Raw genomic sequence first — 26,856 nt, forward strand, 5'->3', positions numbered from 1 at the left:
AAATGTATGGTCCTGACTAAGTGGATTGCAATACCCTCTTGAGGACCAGATATGTGGTCGGGATATGAGGACGAGACATGAAGTCGGGATATGAGGAAGGAATTTGAGGTCAGGACATGAGTATGGTATATCAGGATGAGATATGAGGTCGGGATATGAGGATGGGATATGAGGATGGGATATGAGGTAGGGATATGAGGATGGGATATGAGGTCGGGATATGAGGTTGGGATATAAGAATGGGATATGAGGTGGGGATATGAGGACGCAATATGAGGATGTGATATCAGGACAGGATGTGAGGTCGCGATTTCAGGATGGAATACGAGAATGATATATGGGGTCGGGATATGAGGATCGGATATAAGGACAAGATATGAGATCGGGAAATGAGTATGGTATATGATGACGAGATATGAGGTTGGGATATGAGGAAGGGATATGAGGTCAGGCTATGAGGTCGGGATATGAGGATCGGATATGAGGACGAGATATGAGGTCGGGATATGAGTATGGTATATGAGGACGAGATATGAGGTCGGGATATGAGGATGGGATATGAGGTCCGGCTATGAGGATGGGATATGAGGATGAGATATGAGGTAATGCTATGAGGATGGGATATGAGGATGAGATATGAGTGCGGGATATGAGGACGGGATATGAGGTCGGGCTATGAGGTCGGGATATGAGTATGGTATATGAGGACGAGATATGAGGTCGGGATATGAGGATGGGATATGAGGTCCGGCTATGAGGATGGGATATGAGGATGAGATATGAGTGAGGGATATGAGGATGAGATATAAGGTCGGGAAATGAGTATGGTATATGAGGACGAGATATGAGGTCGGGATATGAGGACGGGATATGAGGTTGGGATATGAGGTCTGGATATGAGGATGGGATAGGAGGTCACGCTATGAGGTCGGGATATCAGGATCGGATATGAGGACGAGATATGAGGTCGGTAAATGAGTATGGTATATGAGGACGAGATATGAGGACGGGATATGAGGTCCGGCTATGAGGCTGGGATATGAGGAAGAGATATGAGGTCGGGAAATGAGTATGGTATATGAGTGTGGGATATGAGGACCAAAGCATCATTGTTGCTTTTCCTGTCCCACTAGGTTTAAAGAGAAAGACCGAGCAACATTGCATACTCTAGTATGTCATATATTGTCATATATTGCTATCAGGAAAATTTCTCCTGCCTGTAGCATTAAGCCCCCTGTCGTTGCCATTAGAACTACAATATAGACTTTGCTTATAGCAGTGTTTCCCAAGCAGGGCACCCCCAGCTGTTGCAAAACTACAACTTCCAGCATGCCCGGACAGCCTTTGGCTGTCCGGGCATGCTGGAAGTTGTAGTTTTGCAACAGCTGGAGGCACCCTGCTTGAGAAACACTGGCTTCTAGAATACTCTCCATTATAATAATTTCCAATACCCCTCCCATGTTAATAGACTACTCTCCTATGCATGATAACATTAAATCTCTATTATTTTTTAATACTATCGCCCGGGCTTCGTGACCCCTTTAAGGAGGAGAATCTCCGTGGCGTTCCTATGTAAACGCGCGGGAGCCTTGTTTGCAATCAATGCCTATTTCCCTTTTGTGGAAAAATAACAGATGTTGATAGAAATAGCCATTGGGTTAGTAAAGAACCCATTTCATGTGTCAGGATAGTTGTGCCTCTTCTGCATGAAATGTCAAAAGCAGGCAGATATCTCAATGTGAAATGACCTTAAGAAAAACCCGACCTCGCCAATGATGACCTTTTTTCAGAAAGAAACATTAAAATTACAACCCGTATTCATTTGCCGCCGTCCTTAGAACAACGTGCGTTTTTTTCCTCTCGCATGTATTTCCATCTTTACATGTTGAATATATATATATTTTTATTATTATTATTATTTTTTTTTTTTATTCCACGCTCACACATTCCATTAAGCTTTGTCTGCACACCGCCGGATACAAAATGATTTTTTACCTCTGCCTTCCATCTCGTATCTCGCATGAGGAACGCTTGCAACAATGTGGATGTTTTCGTACACAAAGGGATGAAACGCGGCTTCATTCGGCGCTTATTGTCTTCCGCGGTTTAACCGTTTTCGAGTAGGAGACCCAGTACTTTCTGCACAATGCGAATGCAGCAGAGATGGATTTGTGCATCTCCTGGGGCTGTTGTGATAAAGCAGTAAAGGCTTACTTGCAGTCCTATGTAAAACTCCACTTGAGGATATCGTAATGGGAAATGACAAACTCAGCTCTGCTATAATTTTATATATATTTTTTTTTAGTAAGTCAGGCTAGGTTTACTTTGACATTGTCTTCCATCCCGCTCAGGGTTCGTTTGTTTTTTTTTTTTTTTTTCTTGACCAGAGTGGACGCTGAAACGGGTCGGAACACAACGGACACCCGGATTCCAACGAACCCCAAACACCTAAATGGGGTTTGTCAGGAATCCGCTAGTTTAGTGGAATTAACGGAGAAAAAAATGGTGCATGCAGTATTTTTTCTCCGCTAACCTCCCGTCGTTCTAACCAAATTGCAGCCGGAGCTCCGAATAGGGGAGTCCAACGGCAATGTGAATGAGGCCTTAGCTGTGAGCAGTGTTGGACTGAGATATCTCGGACCCACCAATGGAGCTGAGGGTCCAGACTCCAACTAGGAAAACTATATTGGCATAATTGCCAGTACAAGCCATAAGGTGACAATTAGAGTTGAAAAAGCTTTCCGATAGTTCAACTCGCCAGGCTCTTGTGTAGCCCCTCTATAGTGATGAAGTCACAAGGGGGTGGAGCTACACAAGAAGAGGCACAAACCAGGAATGACATGGTAAGTATCATTCTCTTCACTTTTAGATGGCTGTGTAATGTATACAGCCCAAAGAGTTAACTAGCGCTGCTCAGCAGTGCTAAATAACTCCTTACTTGCTACCCTAAGCTATTATAAAGCTGTCAGTAACTACAGCTCAGCCCCAATGTTGCCAGGTTTGCACCAGCAAAGCTTTGAGATGCAAATCCCCTGAAGTTCGTATCAAATCCGGGTTCAGTGGGCTCAGCTACCTCATCTCTAGTGTCAAGGTATTAATGGACCTCATAGTCCATGTTACATCTCGCTCACCTATAAGTTTTGGTGGACCAGTCAAACCCAGATTAACATAGAACCAGTATTGCTATAGTATTAATTTAAAGAAGTTCTTCACTTTGGACAATCCCTACTTATTGGAAGATGTATAGACCTGATGAAGAGGGTTGCAATATCTCTGAAACATGTAGTGCATTGTGTTCTTATCTAATTATTATTTTACTGTAATGTGGTGTCTGTAAGGCAACTCCCCTCCATCGTCAGGACATCAAGGAGTGCCGGGTTAAAAGGCATCTGTTCTCCTATCCTGAATTTTGCTACTTGTTGGAAGAGTCCCTTAGCTGAAAGCTCACAATGTTATTGATTGAGAAACCTGGTGTAAAAGCAAGAGTTTGATTTTTCCTCAATGTCATCGCAGAAGAAATAGAGCATTACGTAGCGCCCATTCACATCAATTCATCTTGCCTGTTATGCCCCTTGCTCCGGTAGCACACACTGGCTGTGAGCGCATGGCCCCACATCTCTCTGCTGCCAGCGAGGCTGGGATTTCCATTGCGAAATGCGCCGCATGCGAATCCCAGCCCGTCACTCACCCCCTGCTCCTCCTGCCTCTTCCCCTGCCTCTGTGCACACTGGCAATTTAAATCTGAAAGCTCCATCCCCTAGGGCGCGCATGCGCTGGAGCTCACCAATTTAAAGGACCAGTGTGCCCATTAATTAAATAATTACCTGTGGCTCAGTTAATAAATTCCTCCTCCTGCTACACTTCCCTGCCAGATCTTTGTTGCCCTAGTGCCTAAGAGAAAGCATTTCTGTGTATTGCCTTGCCGTGTATCAAACCCTTTGCTCCTTGACCTGACCTTGCTCCTTTGCCGCCTGCCTACTGACCACTTGCTACATTCCAGACTATGCTACTGTGCTGCCTGCCCTGACCTTCTGCTATCCTAACCACGAGTTGCCATATCCTACCAGTGCCTACAATTCCTCAGCTGCCTGTTTGGTCGAGCCGTGCCAGAGATAGAGACCTGGGTGCCGTCGGCCGCAGCAACCCACACCTATCGTTCAGAACTAAATGTTCCGGGCGCTGGGGCAGTGGAGTACCCCTTTAATGGGTATATATGGTAGCCTACCTTCTCTCCTCAAACAGCAGTGTGTGGAGAAAGAAGGATCGGACATGTTACATCTGAATTGCTCAATCCTTTTGCTCTCAGGGAGATGAGCTGCCACCATGGGAGTCTGATAGCGACTGTCTCCTCCCTCCCCACTGATAACACATTAGTATCTAGAAATTGTGAATCGGCCTTCGGTTGACATCTATCTTATATGTACGGCCAGCTTTAGACATTCTGAGAACTTTGGAATATCCTTATTTACACTAAAACATACACAATGTCAAGTTTTTACACAGTACCAGGAGGTTTCTGTAAAGATGTCGTCTCGCACAGTATCGGGTCATTGGGTGCACCGCTATCAGTATTGTACCTAGCTATTATTTACATGTAAATAACTTAGCTTACCCCGGGGGACCGGATTAGCATGAATGTCGGAAAGTGAGCGATCAGCCCTAATAGCATCACCTGTATATCAGTATACAATGTGCATTTTCTAATAAATTGTGACTGCTTACCTCATACCCCCCCTTTTCCCTCCTCCCGCCATCATCATCTCCTCGGCTAGTCCTCAATTAAACCTTCCTGTCACCAAACCCCTTTTGACGCAATTCCCAGACTCCAAACTCATCCTGCGAGTAAGAACCATAAAGGCCGATACAGCAAGACAGAAACATCATAATTAAGATACTATTTTAGGAAATGGGCTTTTTGAAGCCTTTAAAACACCCCATGGTCCTAGGAACATAAGACATATACCTGCGAGCCAAGCTTTTCAGCGACTCTTCCATAACACGCCGAAAAACTTACGGCTATGGAAAGTCAGGACGTGTCTTTAAAAAAAAAAAAAAATCATCTTTTAAATTTATTCAGTCTAATGAGGGAGTCTAAAAATTGGAGAATGCTAATTCGAGAAGCCGGTTCTGTGGTGGTTGGTGGTGGGGGGAAACAAAACAAGGATGTCACTGCCTCGGAACAAAGTGAATTGCTTATATGACTGACAGTAGGTATTTCTTTCAACATCAGTAAAGAGGAGTGAAATGACAGGTAGAGGGACAGAAACGGAATTATACCGCGCGCTTACAGTTTGTGTACGATAACTAAGGGACATGCTGACTTGATATACCAACTTAATAAGCTCAGCAGGGGCTAACTGAGAAGATATATGAAACCGTACGGCTAGAATCAGTCACCTATATGGTAACTACAAGGAGGGGAGGGAGGGAGGATGCAAAGGAGCCCAAAGTTAGGCGGAACGGTGACTACATGAGGAGAGTCGAATATTCAAATCAGTCTTCATTTTGCTTTTTTATCCTTTATTTTTATTTCATATTTATTTTTTTATTATTTTTATTTTATATATATATTTTTTTTAACAAAATAAATTTTGTGCTTAAAATTGGTTTAAAAAAATTGTAATAATATATGATGTATAACGTCAGCAAGAAACAATAAGGCCGGGTTCACAGGTTGCAGATTTTAATTTCTGTGCAGTAAATGTGTAGCATTTAGGCTGGATTTCTACTTTGTTTTTGTTTTTTTAGTTTTTTGGGGTTTTTTTTCAGCAAAAATGCCCCCCAAAAAAGCCACAAACGCTGCATGACATTTTTATTTAACTTTTTAACTTTTTATTTTTTGGGGGTGGAGGGGGCAGATGTTACCTGGGAGTTATTAGGGTAAAATTAAACGTCAAACCCACTCAGTTTTTTTGGCAATTTTTTTTTTTTTTTTTTTAAACTTGACTCACTTTTTTTTGTTAAAAAAAAATAAAAAATTCACTGCCTGCTGAGACTATGACAGTTCTATGACATCTATGGAAGAAAAAAAAAAAAAAAAAACACCAAGAAAAACATGGCCTTAGATTGCAAAATATAATCAAGTATGAAATATTAGAATGAAACATTAGATGTACTGTAGCAACAAATAGGTTGGTTGCAAAATGATACGCACCTTTCAATCCTATTTAATATATAGATAGTTGATTTACTTTTTATTTTTTTTAGATAACAAAATGTAACCAAATGCAAAACCTTAGGTTATTAGATACGTTGGAGACATTTAAAAAAAAGAAAAGTTTGTTGCAAAGGTATACATGCCCTACGATCCTCTTGAACTTCTTCCCCACCCTAACATACATGTACTTTATGGGTTGGGTGAGGGACCATGGTTTGGGCTATTAGCAGTGGACTTCTGCCGGTAATGACATGTGTCGACAATTATGTCGATGTCTGTCATTTAACTGTTTAGATACCACGATCAATAGCAATCACAGTATTAAAACAGTAAACACTGTGCCTCCCGGATATCTAATGGCCCCATCGGCCCCCTTGTAATATAATCTCGGGGTGCCAATGGGTTGCCAAGGCCTTGGCAATTGTTACAGCTCGGCTTTAGCCTTAGAGGACAAATCACATAGATCATTTTAATGCAATAGTGTTATTTTATTATTAGAAATCAACTGATATACTTATAATTGGCTCCTTCGAGGGCGAAGAGGAAGAATTTCAAAAATCCCCCCACCCTTAATAATAATTTAAATCACCCCTCTTTTCATTGGCACCTTTTATAATGTATTAGGCTGCCAGTAATTAATCAAATATCCCATAATTGAGTTATTGTTATATTTTTACATTTTATTGTTATATTTTATTGTTATATTTTTACATTTTATTGTTATATTTTTACATCGCGGAATAAAAAAAAAAGAGAGAGACATCTCCAGGTGGGAATGTGAGTTGCTTGATAAATAGATCGACTCGGATTAAAGCCTGGTTGCGCCAAGAGTCCAAACCGTCTCTTCTTCCCGGAATGATGGGATGCACATTGATGCACAGGGCACTTTGTGAATGCCTGGTTTTAATGTCTGCCATATATCTGTACCTCCTGACTTACTATCCACCCAATCCGCCGCACTATATCATTTTACTTCCTTTTATACTGTATCAACTGCTAAGCTTCACTGCCTGCCCCCTGGCCCAAACATACTGCGGTGCCACACTATACAATATGCTGATCGTTTCCATTCCTTGCCATAAAATATCTTCTGCTGTTTTTTATTTGTTTATTTTTAAAATTTGTACCTTTTTTTCAAATTTTCTTTTTTTTATAATTTTTTTGCATTGATTTTTTTTTAATTATTTTCTTTATTTTTTAACAGATTAATTCAGTTTTTTTGCCGAACACATTACACAAATGCATATGCGCAAAGCAGCAAACCGATTGGCACTAATCTGAAGCGCGAGATTCCGAGCACAAGATGTCACCTAACAACAAGCATTAAATCAGTGTTAAAAGCATTTCACTTTCCGAACAAGGCAATAATAACTCTGCCCGGGCAATAGATGGTGTGAAATACCGAGCTCAAATGGACTTCTTGGACAAACAACTCATAATAAAGTCTGCTGTTTGCCGCGAGTTTATTGAGAGTTTTAAATCTTTCCCTCCGACTACAGCGTGTAGGTTGAGTAAAAATTCCATTCAGACAAGAGTTCAGATTGATAATAGTAAATTATGGATGCCGAACCCATATAAAAAATGTCAGCTTCTTGCAGATTAAAAATCGAGGGTCTCCTTTTTTTTTTTTCTCCTGTTTTGTTTGAAGGACGGAGGCTCTGAGTGTGAGTGGCGGAAATAAAAAAATAGGATCCGCTGAGAAGACAGAGAAACAAATCAGGGGAGATACTAAAGATGTGCTGAATGGTTTGTAGCCGGGTGAATGACCTATTGATATTATAAAACCTTACAAGATCTGCAGCTGGAAGAAACACAAAAAAGATAAAAAATACTGAAGGTGCATGTAATGTAATGTCAGAAGGACACCTATAGAGAAAGTTATCTATCTATTTATCTATCTATATATCTATTTCTCCCTCCCTCCTATCTATCTGTCTGATAGTCTATCTACCGTATATACTCGAGTATAAGCCGACCCGAGTATAAGCCGAGACCCCTAATTTCAACCCAAAATCCCAGGAAAAGTTATTGACTCGAGTATAAGCCTAGGGTGGGAAATACCTCATCCCCCCCTGTCATCATCCAGACCCGTCATTAACATCCTCATCATCCCCTTGTCATCATCCCACACATCCCCCCTTCATCATCCCCTTGTCATCATCCCACACATCCCCTTATCATCCCACACATCCCCCCTTCATCATCCCCTTGTCATCATCCCACACATCCCCCCTTCATCATCCCCTTGTCATCATCCCACACATCCCCTTATCCCACACATCCCCCCTTCATCATCCCCTTGTCATCATCCCACACATCCCCTTATCCCACACATCCCCCCTTCATCATCCCCTTGTCATCATCCCACACATCCCCTTGTCATCATCCCACACATCCCCCCTTCATCATCCCCTTGTCATCATCCCACACATCCCCTTATCATCCCACACATCCCCCCTTCATCATCCCCTTGTCATCATCCCACACATCCCCTTATCATCCCACACATCCCCCCTTCATCATCCCCTTGTAATCATCCCACACCCCCCCCCCTTCATCATCCCCACCCCCCTTCATCATCCCCACACCCCCCCCCCTTCATCATCCTCTTCTCATCATTCGCCCTCAGTGGTCTTCAACCTGCGGACCTCCAGAGGTTTCAAAACTACAACTCCCAGCAAGCCCGGGCAGCCATCGGCTGTCCGGGCTTGCTGGGAGTTGTAGTTTTGAAACCTCCGGAGGTCCGCAGGTTGAAGACCACTGCGGCCTTCAACATGCGGACCTCCAGAGGTTTCAAAACTACAACTCCCAGCAAGCCCGGGCAGCCATCGGCTGTCCGGGCTTGCTGGGAGTTGTAGTTTTGAAACCTCCGGAGGTCCGCAGGTTGAAGACCACTGCGGCCTTCAACATCATCCAGCCCCTCTCACCCCCTTTAGTTCTGAGTACTCACCTCCGCTCGGCGCTGGTCCGGTCCTGCAGGGCTGTCCGGTAAGGAGGTGGTCCGGTGAGGAGGTGGTCCGGTGAGGAGGTGGTCCGGGCTGCTATCTTCACCGGGGGCGCCTCTTCTCCGCGCTTCCGGCCCGGAATAGAGCCGTTGCCTAGACAACGACGCATCTGCATCGTTGTCAAGGCAACGTGACTATTCTGAGGCCGGGCCCGAAGCGCTTAGAAGAGGCCTCCCCGGTGAAGATAGCAGCCCGGACCACCTCCTCACCGGACCACCTCCTTACCGAACAGCCCTGCAGGACCGGACCAGCGCCGAGCGGAGGTGAGTACTCAGAACTAAAGGGGGTGAGAGGGGGCTGGATGATGTTGAAGGCCGCAGTGGTCTTCAACCTGCGGACCTCCGGAGGTTTCAAAACTACAACTCCCAGCAAGCCCGGACAGCCGATGGCTGCCCTGGCTTGCTGGGAGTTGTAGTTTTGAAACCTCTGGAGGTCCGCATGTTGAAGACCACTGCGGGTGGGGGAGTTCACTCGAGTATAAGCCGAGGGGGGTGTTTTCAGCACGAAAAATCGTGCTGAAAAACTCGGCTTATACTCGAGTATATACGGTACCTCATTTCTTTCTTTCTATCTCATATCTATCTATCTATCTATCTATCTCATATCTATCTCATATCTATCTATCTCATATCTATCTATCTATCTCATATCTATCTGTCTACCTAATTTCCTTTTTTCTTTCTTTCTATCCATATCATATCTATCTATCTATCTATCTCATATCTATCTATCTATCTAGCAACAGGAGAATACAGCATGTGTAATACAAACAAAGAATAAGTTGGCCAGCACTATTGATTCCAAACTATTATACAGACCTGGCTTACAGGTGCTGGGCTAAATATACAGCAACAGGAGAATACAGCAACAGGAGAATACAGCAGCATTCTTTGTATTACACATATGGGGGAGTTGCTACCTCCATGTTGGTTCTTGCACCCCACCCACCTCTATCAGGTGTATATAAGGTGGTTTGGATGTTTCAGATCCTGCAATGCCTGCTGATCTATTCACACAGAGGCATATTCATAGTGTAGGGTCCGTCCCAATGAGATCACCTTACCGTGGTGGGATGGTCCAAGCTATTTGGCAGCTAAATTGCAAGCTAAGTATCTCACTATTTCATTACAGCATCATAGCTGAATAGCTTCTCATGTTGTATCTATATACTCATGTTTTATCTGTATCTTTGTGCTAGCAGTGTGCTGCTGTATTCTCCTGTTGCTGTATATTTAGCCCAGCAGCCTGCACCTGTAAGCCAGGTCCGTATAATAGTTTGGAATCAATAGTGCTGGGCAACTTATTCTTTGTTTGTATTACACATATGGGGGAGTGGCTACCTCCATGTTGGTTCTTGCACCCCATCCACCTCTATCAGGTGTATATAAGGTGGTTTGGATGTTTCAGATCCTGCAATGCCTGCTGATCTATTCACACAGAGGCATATTCATAGTGTAGGGTCCGTCCCAATGAGATCACCTTACCGTGGTGGGACGGTCCAAGCTATTTGGCCGCCAAATTGCAAGCTAAGTATCTCACTATTTCATTACTGCATCATAGCTGAATAGCTTCTCATGTTGTATCTATATACTCATGTTTTATCTGTATCTTTGTGCTAGCAGTGTGCTGCTATATTCTCCTGTTGCTGTATATTTAGCCCAGCAGCCTGCACCTGTAAGCCAGGTCCGTATAATAGTTTGGAATCAATAGTGCTGGCCAACTTATTCTTTGTTTATCTATCTATCTATCTATCTCTTATTTATTTATCTATCTCTTATCTATCTATCTATCTATCTGGCTACCTAATTTCCTTTTTTCTTTCTTTTTATCCATATCATATCTATCTATCTCGTATCTATCAATCTCATATCTATCTGTCTACCTAATTTATTTTCTGTCTTTCTTTTTTTCTATCTATCCATATGATATCTATCTATCTATCTCATATCTATCTATCTCATGTATATCTATCTATCTATCTCATCTATCTATCTCATATCTATCTATCTATCCATATCATATCTATCTATCCATATCATATTTATCTATATATCTATCTATTTCATATCTATCTATCTATCTATCTATCTATCTATCTATCTCATATCTATCTATATATCTATCTATCTCATATCTATCTCATATCTATCTATCCATAATCAGAGGTAATATAGGGGAGGCAGTAATCTAAGACTGTCTGTAGATTGATTGTGTAGCAAAAACAGGCAATGAGGGCACATATTAGTGTCTGTATACACACAGCATTCAATGCCATGGTCGGTAAGTAATTCTTCAGGTAGGTATTACCTGCTCTTTTAAAAAAAAAATCCCACATCATGTGACCCTGCAATACCCAGCACAGCCCATTATGAAAAGTGGCGCTGTTCCTGCACTATTGGATTACAGGTAATCACACAACTATTGTTGTCCTTGACAAGAGTCAACTCTTCTGAATACACTGCATCACACCTGTCTGAGGCGGACCACCTGTGAGCCAGGGCTGACCTGAGACGGGGGCTTTACATAATTTGGTGTTAGGGGAAACGAGAGCAAACTCTGTTAATTAAACAGGAGAGAACAATGGTGTTTTTGTCAAGAACTCGGTCAAAAAATCATTTCAACCCTACGTTGTTGCCTGAGCAGATCCGTTCACGTCCATTGTCCTGAGTGCCAAGCCAACATTCCATAGGAAGCGTTTAATCTCATTCTAGAGCTCCGGGCCGTCTATACCACTATTTGGGAGAATTTTGCACCTGCGATCGACTCTGGAGGTAAACGAGAAAAACTGACTTCAGACAAAAGTCCTTAATCTCACTGAATTTCTTCTCATTAGGCTCTTACGGAAGAAGGGGGAAAAAAAAAACCTATTCATCAAGGCCCGTAATTAAACCTTATAAAACATGGCTGATGTAATATATGATTACTTTTATCTACTGTTAATTAATATTGGAAGACTGGAGGACTTCCAGTTGGCATCACTCCTCCGGAAAATTTGTTTAGAATTAGCCAAAGAATCAGAAAAAAGTTGAGCGTATCTGAAGCGGGAGACTTCGGAAATTATCAACACAAATATTATCCATTCTAATCGTTGTTATTATTATTATTACTGTTTACAAAAATGACTGGCAACCAGTCATATGACAAAAACATTTCGCGATATAGTTGAAGGAGTGTACACGTATTATGGCAGTGAACACTTTGTTTGAAGGTTAGGTAATAATGTATAATGCATGGGCACGATTGGTGCTTCTCGTGGTTGGAAAGGCCTGAAGTTCACGTTGGTCCGGTGTGAATAGGTACCTTGACTAATATGTATTTTACAGTTTTTATACAGTGGTCCCTCAAGTTACAATATTAATTGGTTCCAGGACGGCCATTGTATGTTGAAACCATTGTATGTTGAGACTATAACTCTATGGAAACCTGGTAATTGGTTCTGAAGCCACCAAAATGTCACCCAAAAAATAGGAAAAGCTGCAGATTAAAGATAAATAAGTAGATAACTAATACAGATAAAGCAAATCCTTACATATAACAGTAAGAAAGATCTGCTGGGAGCTGTAATCACTGTCTATGGGTGCATTCACACCACGTTTTGTACTTACAGGTGCCGGATCTGGCGGGGGGAGGGGCAAACCGGGCGCTCCCGTACCCTGGCCGGATCAGCCCGTGACTCCATTTACTTAAATGACCTGACCGGAGTCAAACGGTGACTCCGGTGGGCTCAGTTTTGCCCCGTATGCGGTTTTGGACCGGACCTATAACCGTAGTAAACTACGGTTTTAGGTCCGGTCAGGAAACCACATTCGGGTCAAAACTGAGCCGACCGGAGTCACCGTTTGACTCCGGTCGGGTCATTAAATTAAATGGAGTCACGGGCTGATCCGGCCAGAGTCAAATGGTGACTCCAGTCAGCTCAGTTTTGACCCGTATGCGGTTTTGGACTGGACCTATAACCGTAGTAAACTACGGTTTTAGGTCCGGTCAGGAAACCGCATACGGGTCAAAACTGAGCCGAATCGGGGTCACCGTTTGACTCCGGTTGGGTCATTAAAGTAAATGGAGTCACGGGCTGATCTGGCCGGGGTACTGGAGCGCCCGGTTTGCCCCTCCCCCACCAGATCCGGCACCCGTATATACAAAACGTGGTGTGAATGCACCCTTAGGCATGCTGGGAGTTGTAGTTTTGCAACAGCTGGAGGCACCTTCTTTAGCAAACAATGGTTTATGTAAAGGACAGGAGCTTCTTCAGGGTCCTATACAGTACACACAGTGTCCCAAATGGAGCCAACCTTACTTGGTTTCCAAAAGAGCAGCTAACCCTGGCACAGGTAAAGAGTAGTACAGAACTTTTAGTTCCTCCCTGTACTGTAGGGGGCGCTACCAGACAGCCAGTCAGTGCATACACTTCAGTAATACAGGTAATTTACCAGTAAAATGCCCATTCTGATTGGTCAGTTCCTCCAGTTGTGACACGTTTCACAGATCTGGACGGTCTGTATGTTGAGTCTGGTTTCAAGTTGCGATGGTATAGAAAAAAACATTGTATGTTGAAACTATTGTAAGTTGAGGGATCACTGTAGTGATTTTAGATTTGTGTCTTATACTGTATTCTTGTGCTGCTAGTGCACATGGCCAATGCAGTGTTAAACCAACATTCCACACACACAGATTCAGTTTCTTCTAACCTAGCACCACCCAGTGAGTAATTTAGTATTCAGATCCCAATCTAACATTTTAAAGGTGTACTCTGCCCCTAGACATCTTATCCCCTATCCAAAAGATAGGGGATGGATAAAATGTCTGATAGTGGGGGTCCCGCCGCTGGACAGGTTTTAATAAATCTCCCCCTTTATCTTTTTTCAACCTTATGAACTGTAGGGGAGATTTATTAAAACCTGTCCCGAGAAAAAGTTGCTGAGTTGCCCATAGAAACCACTCACATCCCTTCTTTCATTTTTCAGAGGCCTTTTCAAAAGTATAAGAAGTGATCTGATTGGTTGCTATGGGCAACTCAGCAACTTTCACTCTGGACGGGTTTTGATAAATCTCCCCTTATGTTACTATAAACTATTACATGGACGACCCTTTATGTGTAATACCAAGGCCACTGCAGAGGAGATGTATGGCCAGCCTCACCTCCCATTGGTGGTAATAGCTGATCAATAGGAGGTTCTGAAGTCAGACCCCTGAGGATCAGCAGATGATCAGCAAAAGAAAATGACACTTGTCCCTTACTATATGACCTGTCCACTTTCTTTGTAATTCTTATCCTTACTACCTGCAGGAACAATGTAGTATAATGTCGCAGTACAGAACATGGTTCTGTACTACCCTTAGTCCCTGTCAGGTTGAGTCCCTCGGTGACCTGGGAGCTCTCCTGCAGTGTCTCCCCTGCTGTTACTGTACTGTTATCTATTTTATTTTATGAATAGTCAGTGTCCTAATGTATAGGACTCCAGCAGTTGTCTAAAGGACCTGTGATATGTCACATGATATGTCAATGTTGTCACATGTTACCCAGAGGGCACCAGCTTAACCTATGACCTGCAGCTTGACCAATGGGCTTTGGCTCAGCCCCCCTCTATATAAGGGGGCGGCCATTACAATTCTCTCTTATCTCTTATGCTCCCTGCTGAAGAACAGCAAACACCAGATACCTCAGTGCTAGTGACCAGCACCTGGAAGGCCGCAAAGCTACAGTCATTCCAGTAAGTCAAAAGTCTATGTCTGCTGTCACTATCTATAGTCAAGTCCAGTCTAAAGTCAAGCCTCAAGAAAATTATCTAAAGTCTATTACAAGTCTAATTGGTCCCAGCAACCTGCAAGGCCCTTCTGTGTTCCTGGCCACCTCTCTGGGAATCTTGCCTAGCTGTGAAGATAATACTATCTATCTAAACTCAGTAAAGCCTCCGTTAAACCGTAACTGGTTGTGGACTCTCCTTTCACTAGCTAGTCATTGTAATAGCGGAGATACCGTTCGTGTGTTTCCGGTACCCAAAAACAACTCTGGCGTCACGAACACTAGGGGTTAACACCATCTTTCCCCTACACCGCCACACCCCCGGTCCCGCCGTACACCGTGGGTCACCACAGTAGTTAAACCGTAATATAAGTGCAAGGATCTCCCCCATATCCACATTACTTGATGCTTAAAATCCAGTCCCGCTAATCATCCCAGATTTACTGCCATTAAGTATCAGAGAGATATTTTTTTTATAAATCTATAACTTATGAGTAGGCAGAGTGTCTGAGAAAGAAAATACATCAAATCCGCCGTGTAATGAATATATTTAATAATTTCTGCTTCCTTCCAGGGAGAGGAGCAATCAGATGTGGGATGATAAGTTTGCAAACTGTCGCAATACAGTGTCTGTATATTCTGAAGATCACACGGAAAACAGCCGAGCCGTGATTTATCTGGTGTTGGTATCAGGAAGATAAGACAAAGTTTGTGACAAATTTATATTGCTAAAGAATCACATTGCAATGTACACAAGGGGCAATGAATTCTCCAATTCTGCATAATGTTATGTGTGTTAGAACTTTGTTGGAGCGGTGCCTGGTACATCATGTGGCAAGTTGACTTGTTTTTTTTAAATTTATATTCTGCATCAAACTATTTTGTTTTATTTATTCATGTATTTATTTTTTATTCAATATTTGATTATTTGCTATGTGTATGTTATAGCTAAAGGCGTTGTCCCACCATTCGAATTCTGTAAATAGGTTGGAGAATAAGTGTCTGACTGCTGGAGGTCTGACTGCTAGGACCACTGGTGGTCTTGAGAACGGGATTCAAAGTCCCCCATTGGTGTGTTTGCAACACTGCTACATTTATTGTCTGTACGAGCTGCTGGAGATAGCGGAGTACCAGGGACGTGCACAGACATTTTGGAGGGCAAGGGCTCTTTAAAAAATAAATTAAAAAAAGGCACTTACCAGAAGAAAAATAAAGAACAAAATGTCTGTCAGACTCAATGGGCATGCGCTGCACGGAGCGGGGTTGATGTCAGTGTCACTCTGCAGCTTCGTTTGTGAGGGCATTATAGGGCAGGTGCAGAAAAAAAAGGCAGAGGCTCAAGCCCCCTTTTGAGTCTATGTGTGCACGTACCTGCAGAGTACAACACCTGGTTATCTTCTCCGGCTGACGATAAAAAATTACCAGACATGTGAATGGATTTCAACGGAACACACAGGATCCCGTTCTCAATATTATGAATGTTTGTCCCACCCACTGCAATTAGGACTTATCCCATATCCTTTGGATATGGGATAAGTCCTAATGGTGGAATAAACCCTTTAAATGGGATGTGCAAGGAACAGATAAGGTATTACCTGGTGGAATAACCCCTTTAAATGGGTTGTGCGAGGAGCAGAAAAGGTATTACCTGTTCTCCTCCCCGGCACATCTTAGAATAATAGCTATAAGCAAGAGAACAAAAGAAAAGTGGCACCGATACCTGGAGGACACAGCTCCTCGAGATGGATAGTGCAACACTCGGGCCAATAACCCGACTGAATCAGGTGATGGCGGTGCTAGGACAATGGAAATTCCATTAATGCAAGTAAATCATGAAAGAAACACAGGCGTCCTGCACTCACCGTCAAGATTCTGAAAATGCGGCTCCCATCTCGAGCTACTCAATCCGGCACGGTAGACAGAGGTAGCGTGGGGCGCTCAGAGGCCACTGCCGGCGGCTTCACGCACACAGGTGCGCTTCTTCCGGCCTCTTAGGTTATTCCACAGCAGTTTGGTTACATGTGAACGTACTGTAAAGAAGTTTTCCAAGTTGTACAAGGGCTCATTCATATGGGCGTTTTATGGATAAGTGTTATATGGATACATAATATGGTATTTAGTAGGGATGTAAGAAAAAATCGACTTGCGCGATTATCGCGATTTTTTCATTTGCCGATACTGAATCGATTCAAAATATTTTTGAATTGATTCTTTTAGGGATGTGGAATTTTTATCTCCTGACACCCGGAACAGCATGTCCCGGGCATCAGGAGATACAAGTTCCACATTTGTGGAGCCGGGCAGGCCGGATCTGACGCGTCACCGCTCTGGGTGTATGGAGCGGGCTCCGACTCAAGCCCACTCCATACTCTGCAGCCCCCGGCTGTTCTCAGTAGCCGGGGGCCGCCGCTAATAGCCAGCATGCGGCGATCGCGGCTGGCTATTAAAGGAGTAGTCCGGCGTGCACTTTTCTCGTTTTATCCCGTCCGGGCTGCAAAATAAAAGAAAACGCACTCTCTCTTACCTGCCAACGAGCCCCCAGAGCTCCGGTACAGGTGTTCGATCCCCGGGCTGTATTCTTCTTACTTCCTGTTAGCCCGGCACGTCACATGAAGCTTCAGCCTTTCACCGGCCGCAGCGATGTCCCGCCTCAGCCAGTGACAGGCAAAAGCTCCGTGTGACGTGACAGGCTAACAGGAAGTAAGAAGAATACAGCCCGGGGACCGAACACCTGTACCGGAGCTCCGGGGGCTCGTTGGCAGGTAAGAGAAAGTGCGTTTTCTTTTATTTTGCAGCCCGGACGGGACAAAATGAGAAAAGTGAGCGCTGGACTACTAGATCGCCGCTGTCAAAGCTGACAGCTGCGTCTATTGGGATCTATGAATGTTCCCAGGTGGGCTAAGTATCGGGATATATCGTGATGTATCGTCACCTAGACGGTATCGCGATATATTGAATCGCCACAGTGGTATCGCGATTCGAATCGTATCGCCATATTCTTGGCGATTCACACCCCTAGTATTTAGACATTTCTCCATGCAAAAACTTACGGAGTGCTTATGGTCCTGTAATATGGGGCTGTGGGGACTACTGTATGGGCTCCATAATCCTTACTAAACATGCAATAGTGGCCACTTCTGGTTGTAACATTTTGAAAATAGGAAAAAACAGAAACAGGGGAATACATTTTTATTTTTATTTTATTTAATTAAATAAAAATAAAACAGGTTAATTCAGTTAAGAGAACTATAATTTTTTTAAATATAATTTATATTTTTTTTAATTTATTTTATAGAATGAAAGTTATTGGATAAATCTGTTAGTAATTTGTTTTGTCTGTACTTGACCAATATTTGAATATGTATTTGTTGATTTTTTTTTAGGACATCAATAAATAAATCTTGTGATTTAAAAGAAACCGGTTATTTTTTTTTTTTTTGTTTGACAGTTCTATCCGACCGATCCCTCAGTGTTATCTTGATATTAGCAAAAATATGTATTTCTGCACAGCTAAGTAGACAGCACAGGCAATATGCCCCCTAGAAGGGAGGATAATGACAGAACATTGTTATAATAATAGTCGCCAGCGTGATGCTCGATTTCTCCCTTTCTTTAAATGCTAACAAGAAAAGATTTTGGAATATTCAAAGTAAAATAAGCGTTAGCTGTCTTCTCAGTGTGAGCGCCTCTCCATTCCCAGGTAATCAGCTTGTAGATTTCGCTAACCACGTGCAACTTTTTTAGCAACAAATAAAAGAAAAAAATATATATATATTTTTTGTTTTATTTTCCCGGTTAAATGAGAACATAAAGACATCAATATACAAAAATCATATAAGCCCTAATATATATATACAAAATAGCTATTTATTTTATAAAGTGAGATGGCGACTGCTATAATCCACAAGAGCACAACGCATTTCGCAGCAGGAAGCAGTTCAGAATCACTTTCAGCTCGGCGTGGAGTCAGGTATCTTTATTTTAAATGTTCTCTCACGTTGGGGTATTGGACTGGGCTTTGTAGCCGTATCTATAGAATAAGATAGAGAAAGCAAACCCTGAAAAATTAGTTACTTCTAAAATAAAATAAAAATCTTAAAATAAATAAAGTTGTTCTCTGTTGTTGAATATTATAATATTCTATTCTGTTAGGTTTCTATCTTCCTAATGGCTACAGGTAGCCAAACACATACAATAGCTTATATGGCCAACAGCTATCTTTAAATCTCACCATATACATGACTCAGCCAAATATTCATATCTTGAATATAGAGGGAAGGGGTAAGCTGCTACCAGATTTGTATGGTGGTCACTTATCTCCCCGAAAACAAAAGGATTGGGCAGTTTAAATCCAAAATGCCTGACCCTATACACATAAAATAGCTAATGCAGCCAACAGCTATCTCTTCCGCTCTCACCATATACATGACTCCACCAAAAATTCATGTTCTGAATGGAGAGGGAAGGGATAAGCTGCTACCAGACTTATATCGTGGTGACTTATCTCCCTGAGAACAAAAGGATTGGGTAGTTAAAATCCAACATGCCTCACCCTTCTCTTCTCCAACTTCATCTATCGAGAGGACAGGTGAAAGTTCCCCATACATATTAGTGTTTCTGAATGGCTGCCCAGGCATGCTGAGAGTTGAAGTTTTTTCACAGTTAGGCTGGGTTCACATATGTCCGGCATCCGACATAGGTGAACTCAACCTAAATCTCGATGCAACTGATGCCACAACTGATGACAACTTGTCATCAGTTGTATGGCATGCGGTGTCCATTGTTTCTGGGCAACGGACAGGGGAACGCAGCAAGCTGCGTTCCCCTGTCCGGTGCCCTCCGGCATGTCCAACCATCCAGCGTCAAAATTGAGATGTTGGATGATTGTGAACTGTCCCATTCAAATGAATGGGATCAGTTCTAGCATCAGTTTCCCTCCGGTGCATGCTGGAGGGAAACTTTGCCAGACGACTGATATATGTGAACCCAGCCTTAGAGACACCTTGGTTGGGAAACACTGCATTAGATGATCGAATGGTCTAACCAAAAACAATGTATCTGGGTCTGTATAGATGCAGGGAGGGCTTCACCAGAGAGATTATAGTTGATATGTCCCACTTTTCACAGATCTAGAATGAGTCAGACTTACTCAATAGATCCTCTCATGGACCAAGGAATTGATGCAATATTGGACAATAAAGGGCCAACAAAAGACAACCCAATATGAAGGTGGCATTGCATGGTTACCAGGGCAAGCCTTTAAACTGTGACCCAACAATGCCTCCAATATGCACAGAAACACTGACCCCAAAAACAAACTCTGTCCTTGTTGCCCCCACCCCGTTTTACCCAGGACTGTTGGCAACTATGGCTTTAGGGCCAAATGTTTGCAAGTAGGGTCTATTGCTTATGAATTGGCCATGTATGAACTATGAGATCTTACTGATATATCTTGTGTGTACAATGATAATAACAAAGAATAGTGTTGAGCGTGAATATTCAAAATGCTAATTTTTACCACGAATATCAGCATTTCGCAATTTCACGAATACTTATTATATTTTTTTACAAATATGCAAATTTATGTGAATTTATGTGAATATGCGAATATGCAAATATTCACGAATATCATCACTTCCAGTCAGAGGACACTGATCCCTCCCTTCTTTTAGGTGAAAGATATCATCGCGCATGCGCACTATGTGAATTTCATGTACATTTTTGCATGAAATGTTTTTATTTATTAACATAGCGAATATGCAAATTCCGCGAACATAAGACGAATGTTCGTCCATATATTCGGAAAATATCGCAAATTCGAATATGGCCCCTGCCGCTCATCACTAACAAAAAATGCAATTGTTTGGTATAGATGGATGGGGGCCCTTAGGGTTTCAGAATGAACCCTAGTCTGATGCCGGCCGGGGTGATAGGTAAATCTGCATTCCTACAGAAAATTGTCTTCATTTGTCAACCACCACATTCAACCCATGTTAGAGATATAAGGATTTGTAAAGGGTTGCGGGGGTCACTCCGTCCCTTCATTTTTTTGACAAATGACCCTCTGACTTGAGTTCCTCCTGAAGTTCTTTGGCTTGAAATAAATAAGAAAAAAAATCCATAAAAAAACAAATCCCATCGATCTGTGTTCAACATGTATTTATGGCCATTAAAAGTACCCTGCATTGATGTTGACACAATCCAGCACTTTGCACCTTTATTTATGTGACATTTATGTGACATGTTTATACTGTCCTGAGAGTAGAACACCGGAGTAGAAAGGCGTCGTATTGATTTGCATTAAAGACAACAGAATGTTTTACTTCTGGACGATTATTCAGGAGACTAGAAGAAGAACTGGAGAGCGCTATTCCCTGTTTCTTAAAGGGATCCAACACTTAATAAGAGGCTTCTGGTTATTTTGGTCTTCACTCATGTTCTCATGATCTGCAAAGCATCTGTCTGTATCAACCCATATAGCAACCTCTTTTCTAAGAGTTATACACTCCAGGTGAGTGGTCATTGTGCTTAAATTTCTACCTATGTCATCTGTGTGTTGGGTAACACACTTGACGTCCATGTGGTCATTGTTTTCTCTCCCTTTCTACTAGACTCCCCACAATAATTACTACCTAGTTGCACCCGTAAGCAAAGGTGGACTTCTGGGACTGATGTAGGAGATTATGTCTTGTTACCTTTTGATCATGGATGTGGAAAGGTGGAAGCACCACAGATGCTGAATGGTCACAAATAATTCACAGTATATTGCATGTCTACAGGACCATAGACAAAGCATGAATAATGTTATACACATTCGTTAAGAGCCTCACCAGGCATTGCAACCCATCAGGTTGGCAGTGTGGGGCTTTCCAAAACAACGGGTCAGATGCAAACAATGGTCATCAAACCTTAGCTGGTCAGATACCAGCCGTATTCTCCTTCAGCTGTCAGCCATCTTTCTCGATGCCCATATAGACATGCATGTTTGACCTGCCCGGTGTGCAAGTGTTCCCAATGGTGACAGTGGGGAAATCACCTAACAGACTAATCTGGTGGTGGCTAATGCCCCTCCTAGACTAAAAGAAGAGGGACACAATGGGCCACATGCAGATGCGTAACTTGTAGCTTCAGGGTCCCAATGCATAAAATATCTCTGGTTGTTGGCAAGTGCCTTCCGGTGTTAAAATGCAAACAGAGGTATCGGACAATGCAATGGCTTTTTCCATGTGTTCTAAAAATTCTCCCTTTCTGGGAGTTGCAACAGGATTGGTCATGGTGTTCCAAAAGAACTTGTAGATACTGAAGACATAGTTTTTGTAAACATTAAAAAGCTTTAAAAATAATCAAAAATTCTCCCTTTTTGAAGAAGACACAATAGCGGTCTAGCCTGTCCTTTTTATGAAAAAGATGTAGGTGTATAACATTTAATAGTCCTCTGATAATCCCCATATGGGTTATATAATTGGCTGGTGATAACATCTTCATACTGAGTCCCTTAAGGAAACACTGGTGTGTTGGTCAACTTCTTTCCAGCCCAATGAGAGTTCATTAATTCCTGTAATTATTTCTTTGTGGCTACTGTACAATTCACACCCTTCTCTACCGGGACCATCATTTTGATCCGTCTAAAGGTCCCTAGCTGTTCTCACAATGTATATGTATCCAGTTATGATTATTCCGGAGACGAGGGCCACGAGATGCAGTCTACTCCCTCCCTAGTTAGCCGGGCTCTGGAGAACCCCAGCTGAACTGTACTGGCAAATAATTACATCTGACATCTCCTCGGCGAGTGACCCATCGTCTGTGTGTAATTCTCTCCAGGAAAGAAATAACATTTTATTTGTTCCCTGTCTTGCTCTACAGCTTTCCTGAAATCTTTTTTCATGAATTACACAATGTAAAATATTACTGAGAGGCTCCGTTCCTACAGCTCGGGAATATAGAATTGCGCAGATGGACTGCAGGCTTCGAGATGTGATGTTATAACTGGAGGTCTATAGTGGAATCTTCCATTAGTATTTAAAACTTAGTTCCTTATGATGATACAAGACTAAGAGTCCACCCTATAATTATGGCATGTTACTTCAAAAATAAAGCGCTCTCCCATTAGTTCCTGCTTCAGGATATAATGGAAACTGTCATGATCCAATATAAATTATAGTAATAGAAAGTTATTAATAAAAACGTATTACGTGTTTCTGGCCCTTCCTCAGGTACTCAGGTAATGTTATTCCAGAAGAAAGCTAAAATTATGCCCTATGACAGTATTCTCCATACAATGGATCTACAGTGGTTTCACAACTTCATCTTTTACAAGGCATTGAGAATCTGAAGTTGTCAAGGTATGGTAGGAGTTGTAGATTTGCAACGTGATGGATGTTGAACCCCTTTTAAAAAAGAAAATGCTGGGTCCGGCTTCTAATACCTAGGTTATCAGCTGTTATATCCATGTCTAAGTCTCAGAAGTGTGAATGAATGGCCATCCATATAATGCATGGACACGCTGAGCTGGAAGGAAGTCCAAAGCGGAATAGGCGAAGTAGGGGGCTGCATTGAGTGCTATTGAAAGGGATGCCAATTATACATTTATATAGTAAGAATCAAAAGCTTTAACAATGCAGTGCTTTAATTTCTAGGTACAACCAACGGCAGTACCATGTCTGAGTTGCTGATGATACTGTAGGTGCCGGGGTCCAATGACTGCTTCCACTAAGTGCTTCCCTTGTTCTTGCCTATTCTGGCTATTCCAGTTGATGGGATCCCCGTTGATTACCATTACTGGAACCCAGATCCCATTTCTCCCAGCTGCAAGACCATGGTTATGAGGAGTTTGAATGGAGTAGAGGTCCAGCTTGCATCCTTCCGCTCCAGGGCAATTGAATGTTTATAGGTCCATCCATGAATATATTGTTAAATCTCGGGCATTAAGGGCAGTGGCTACTGCTGATTGTAACCTGTTGTGAACACAAGCATATCCTGTCTTCCTGATGAATTATTGTGAAACACAACATTTTTATCTAATATTGGTACCTTATCTGCAGATAGAACTTTTGGTGGAGATAAGTTCTATTTTTGTCCAATGGTTATCTGTACATTTGTTTAAAGCACCTTGTCCGCACATATCACTTTGTTGTATGTCTATACTCACCTCTCTGATAGGACATTGGTCTCCACTATGCCTGCCTTGTTGCGGATTCCCACTGCTATGATGAAATAGTCATATGATAGCTATGTTAGCTGTTCTCTTTGCATGCAAGGACAGGGAATAGGGGATAGGAGCAGAGCTGCACCATTTAGAGCTCCACTGAAGGCTTTATATATCACTACATTATAATGATTATTTCACTTTGGGTAGAAAATAGTGCAGCCCTGTGCTCGCCCACAGAAACTTTCCTGCCTGCATAACAATCCGACGGATCCACAACTGGATGATGGTCCCTTCTCTAATGTGCAGGGTGTAGCAAAGACCAAAACAATAAAACAAACACAGTGCAAAAGTCAGGAAGCAGGTCAGAACACAACAGGAAAACTAGAGCACAAAACAGGGGGCAGGTCCTGCTGGAAGACCCAAGATCTCGGATGCAAACCCAGCTTTCTGACATTGGGCTGTACAGTGCGACCCAAAATCTGTTGGTAATCCTCAGATTTCATGATGCCTTGTACACATTCAAGGCCCCCAGTGCCAGAGGCAGAAAAACAACCCGAAACACAATTGACCCTCCACCATATTTCACTGTAGGTTCTGTGCTCTTTTCTTTTTTTTCTTTCTTTTATGTCTCTGTGTCAGCAGTGGGGTTCTCATGGGTCTCTTGCCATAGCGTTTCATTTCATTTAAATGTTAACGGATAGTTTGCGCTTACACTGATGCTCCCTGAGCCTGCAGGACAGCTTGAATATCTTTGGAACTTGTTTGGTGCTGCTTATCCACTATCTGAACTATCCTGTGTTGACACGTATTATACATTTTTCTGTTCCCCCCACGCCCAGGGAGATTAGCTACAGTGCCATGGGTTGCAAACTTCTTGATAATGTTGCGCACTGTGGACAAAGGCAAATCTAGATCTCTGGAGATGGACTTGTAACCTTGAGATTGTTGATGTTTTTTCACAATTTTGGTTCTCAAGTCCTCAGACAGTTCTCTTCTCCTCTTTCTGTTGTCCATGCTTAGTGTGGCACACACAGACACACAGAGCAAAGACTAAGTGAACTTCTCTCCTTTTTATCTGCTTTAAGGTGTGATTTTTATATTGCCCACACCTGTTACTTGTCCCAGGGGAGGTTAAGGGAGCATCACATGCTTGAAACAATCTTATTTTTCCACAATTTTGAAAGGGTGCTAATAATTTTGCCCAGCCCATTTTTGGAGTTTGGTGACATTATGTTGAATTTACTTTTTTCCTCCCATTTTTTTTAGTTCCAATACACACAAAGGGAATAAACATGTGTATAACAAAACATGTGTTACTGCAATCCTTTTCTGTGAGAAATACTTCATTTTCTAGAAAAAAATCAGGGGTGTCAACATTTACGGCCATGACTTCAATTTTATAAATATATATATATATATATATATATATATATATATATAGCAACAGATATATATATATACTGCCTTGCAAACATAATTGACACCACTATATTTTCCAACTTTTTATGTGAAGCAGAACAGACTCACTTTTGTCTATTAAATAAAAACATACTTGTTCCTTGCACGTCCTCTCAAGAAGACATGTCTGGGCCTTAAGCATATAATATCTTGTTGAGTGTCCTGGCGGCACGCTGTCCTAGTAAAACCATTGAGCCAGATTTGCATGTCCCAACAGCCTTAGTTCTTGGGGCCACGACTTCCTGTGCACTTTCCCGTATCATTTAAGTCTTTGTTTTGAAGCGAGAAGCCACTTCTTGGGCTTAGGAGATCTTGGTTTACTTAAACCGACTCCGTGGTGGGAAGGATCCTTAATTATTGTCCTATTGTTGGGGGGATTTATAAATTATGACACTGTTACCTGAGGCTTTGTTGACAGACTGCATCAGTTCAGCTCTTTCTGGCGCTAATCCCACTTTTCTCCTTCTCAGTCCTGGAATGCAGACAGAACAGGGTTCACCTTCAATAAACTAACTGGTGTCAACCCAAATTACTGCACCATAGGACTGAGGAAGGACAAACGCTCAGATAATTCATCCCTTACAGGGACAATGGATAAATCTTGGGTCTTAACTGGAGATAGATTGTCCCATAGTTTAAAATAAAAACCAAAAAAATTATATAAAAAAAAAGAAAAGGATGCGTGAAGTGAAGGACAGGTGGAAGGAGGGATGAATGAAAGAGAGATGGGGAAGGATGGGGGGGGGAGGCTTGGAGGAATGAGGATAGGAGGGAAGAAGGCAGAAAGTAAAGAACACAGGGAAGGCGGAAAGAAATGATGGTAGGGAAGGAAGATGAGAGAAGAAAGGAATTAGACAAGAGAAGAAAATTATAGAAAAGAAAAGAGAGAAGGAGGTCAGGAAGTTACAGGGAGCAGAGATGGAGGTAACAAAGGTCGAAGAATGAGTGAAGGTATAAACAGGGAGGATGAAGGGATGGAGAGCAAGAAGGATTAAAGGGAAGGAAAGAGGATGGGAGTGAAGGAAGGAGGGAAGGAAGGGAGGGATGGAAATGATGGAAGTAAGGGAGATGAAAGGAATGGAGAAAGGATGGAATGAAGGAAGGAAGGAAGAAAGGGGAAGGGAGAGGGAGGAAGGGGAAGGATGGAAGAAAGAAAGGAAAACAGGAAGGGTGGGAATGATGGAAGGAAAGAAGGGGAAGGATGGAAAGAAGGGAGATAAAAGAAAGGGAGAAAGGAAGGAAGAAAGGATAAGGTAGGGGAAGGATGGAAGGAAGGAAGAAAAAGGAAGGAAGGGGACGGACAGAAGGAAGGGTAAGGATGGAAGGAAAGAAGGAAGGAAAAAAG

At 42.4% G+C, this 26,856-nt stretch overlaps 1 long non-coding RNA gene across 1 annotated transcript in view; it reads left to right on the top strand.

The window, feature by feature from the left end:
• Positions 1-15,651, top strand: part of LOC130295602 (uncharacterized) — a 51,447-nt gene extending 35,796 nt beyond the window's left edge. The window contains exon 3 of the long non-coding RNA XR_008848935.1: positions 15,480-15,651. This is a non-coding gene — a long non-coding RNA (uncharacterized LOC130295602). The remainder of the gene's footprint in view (positions 1-15,479) is intronic.
• Positions 15,652-26,856: the final 11,205 nt, after the last annotated feature.

The sequence above is a fragment of the Hyla sarda genome, chromosome 11 (genome assembly GCF_029499605.1).
Source record: "Hyla sarda isolate aHylSar1 chromosome 11, aHylSar1.hap1, whole genome shotgun sequence".
NCBI classification, from domain to species: Eukaryota; Metazoa; Chordata; class Amphibia; order Anura; family Hylidae; genus Hyla; species Hyla sarda.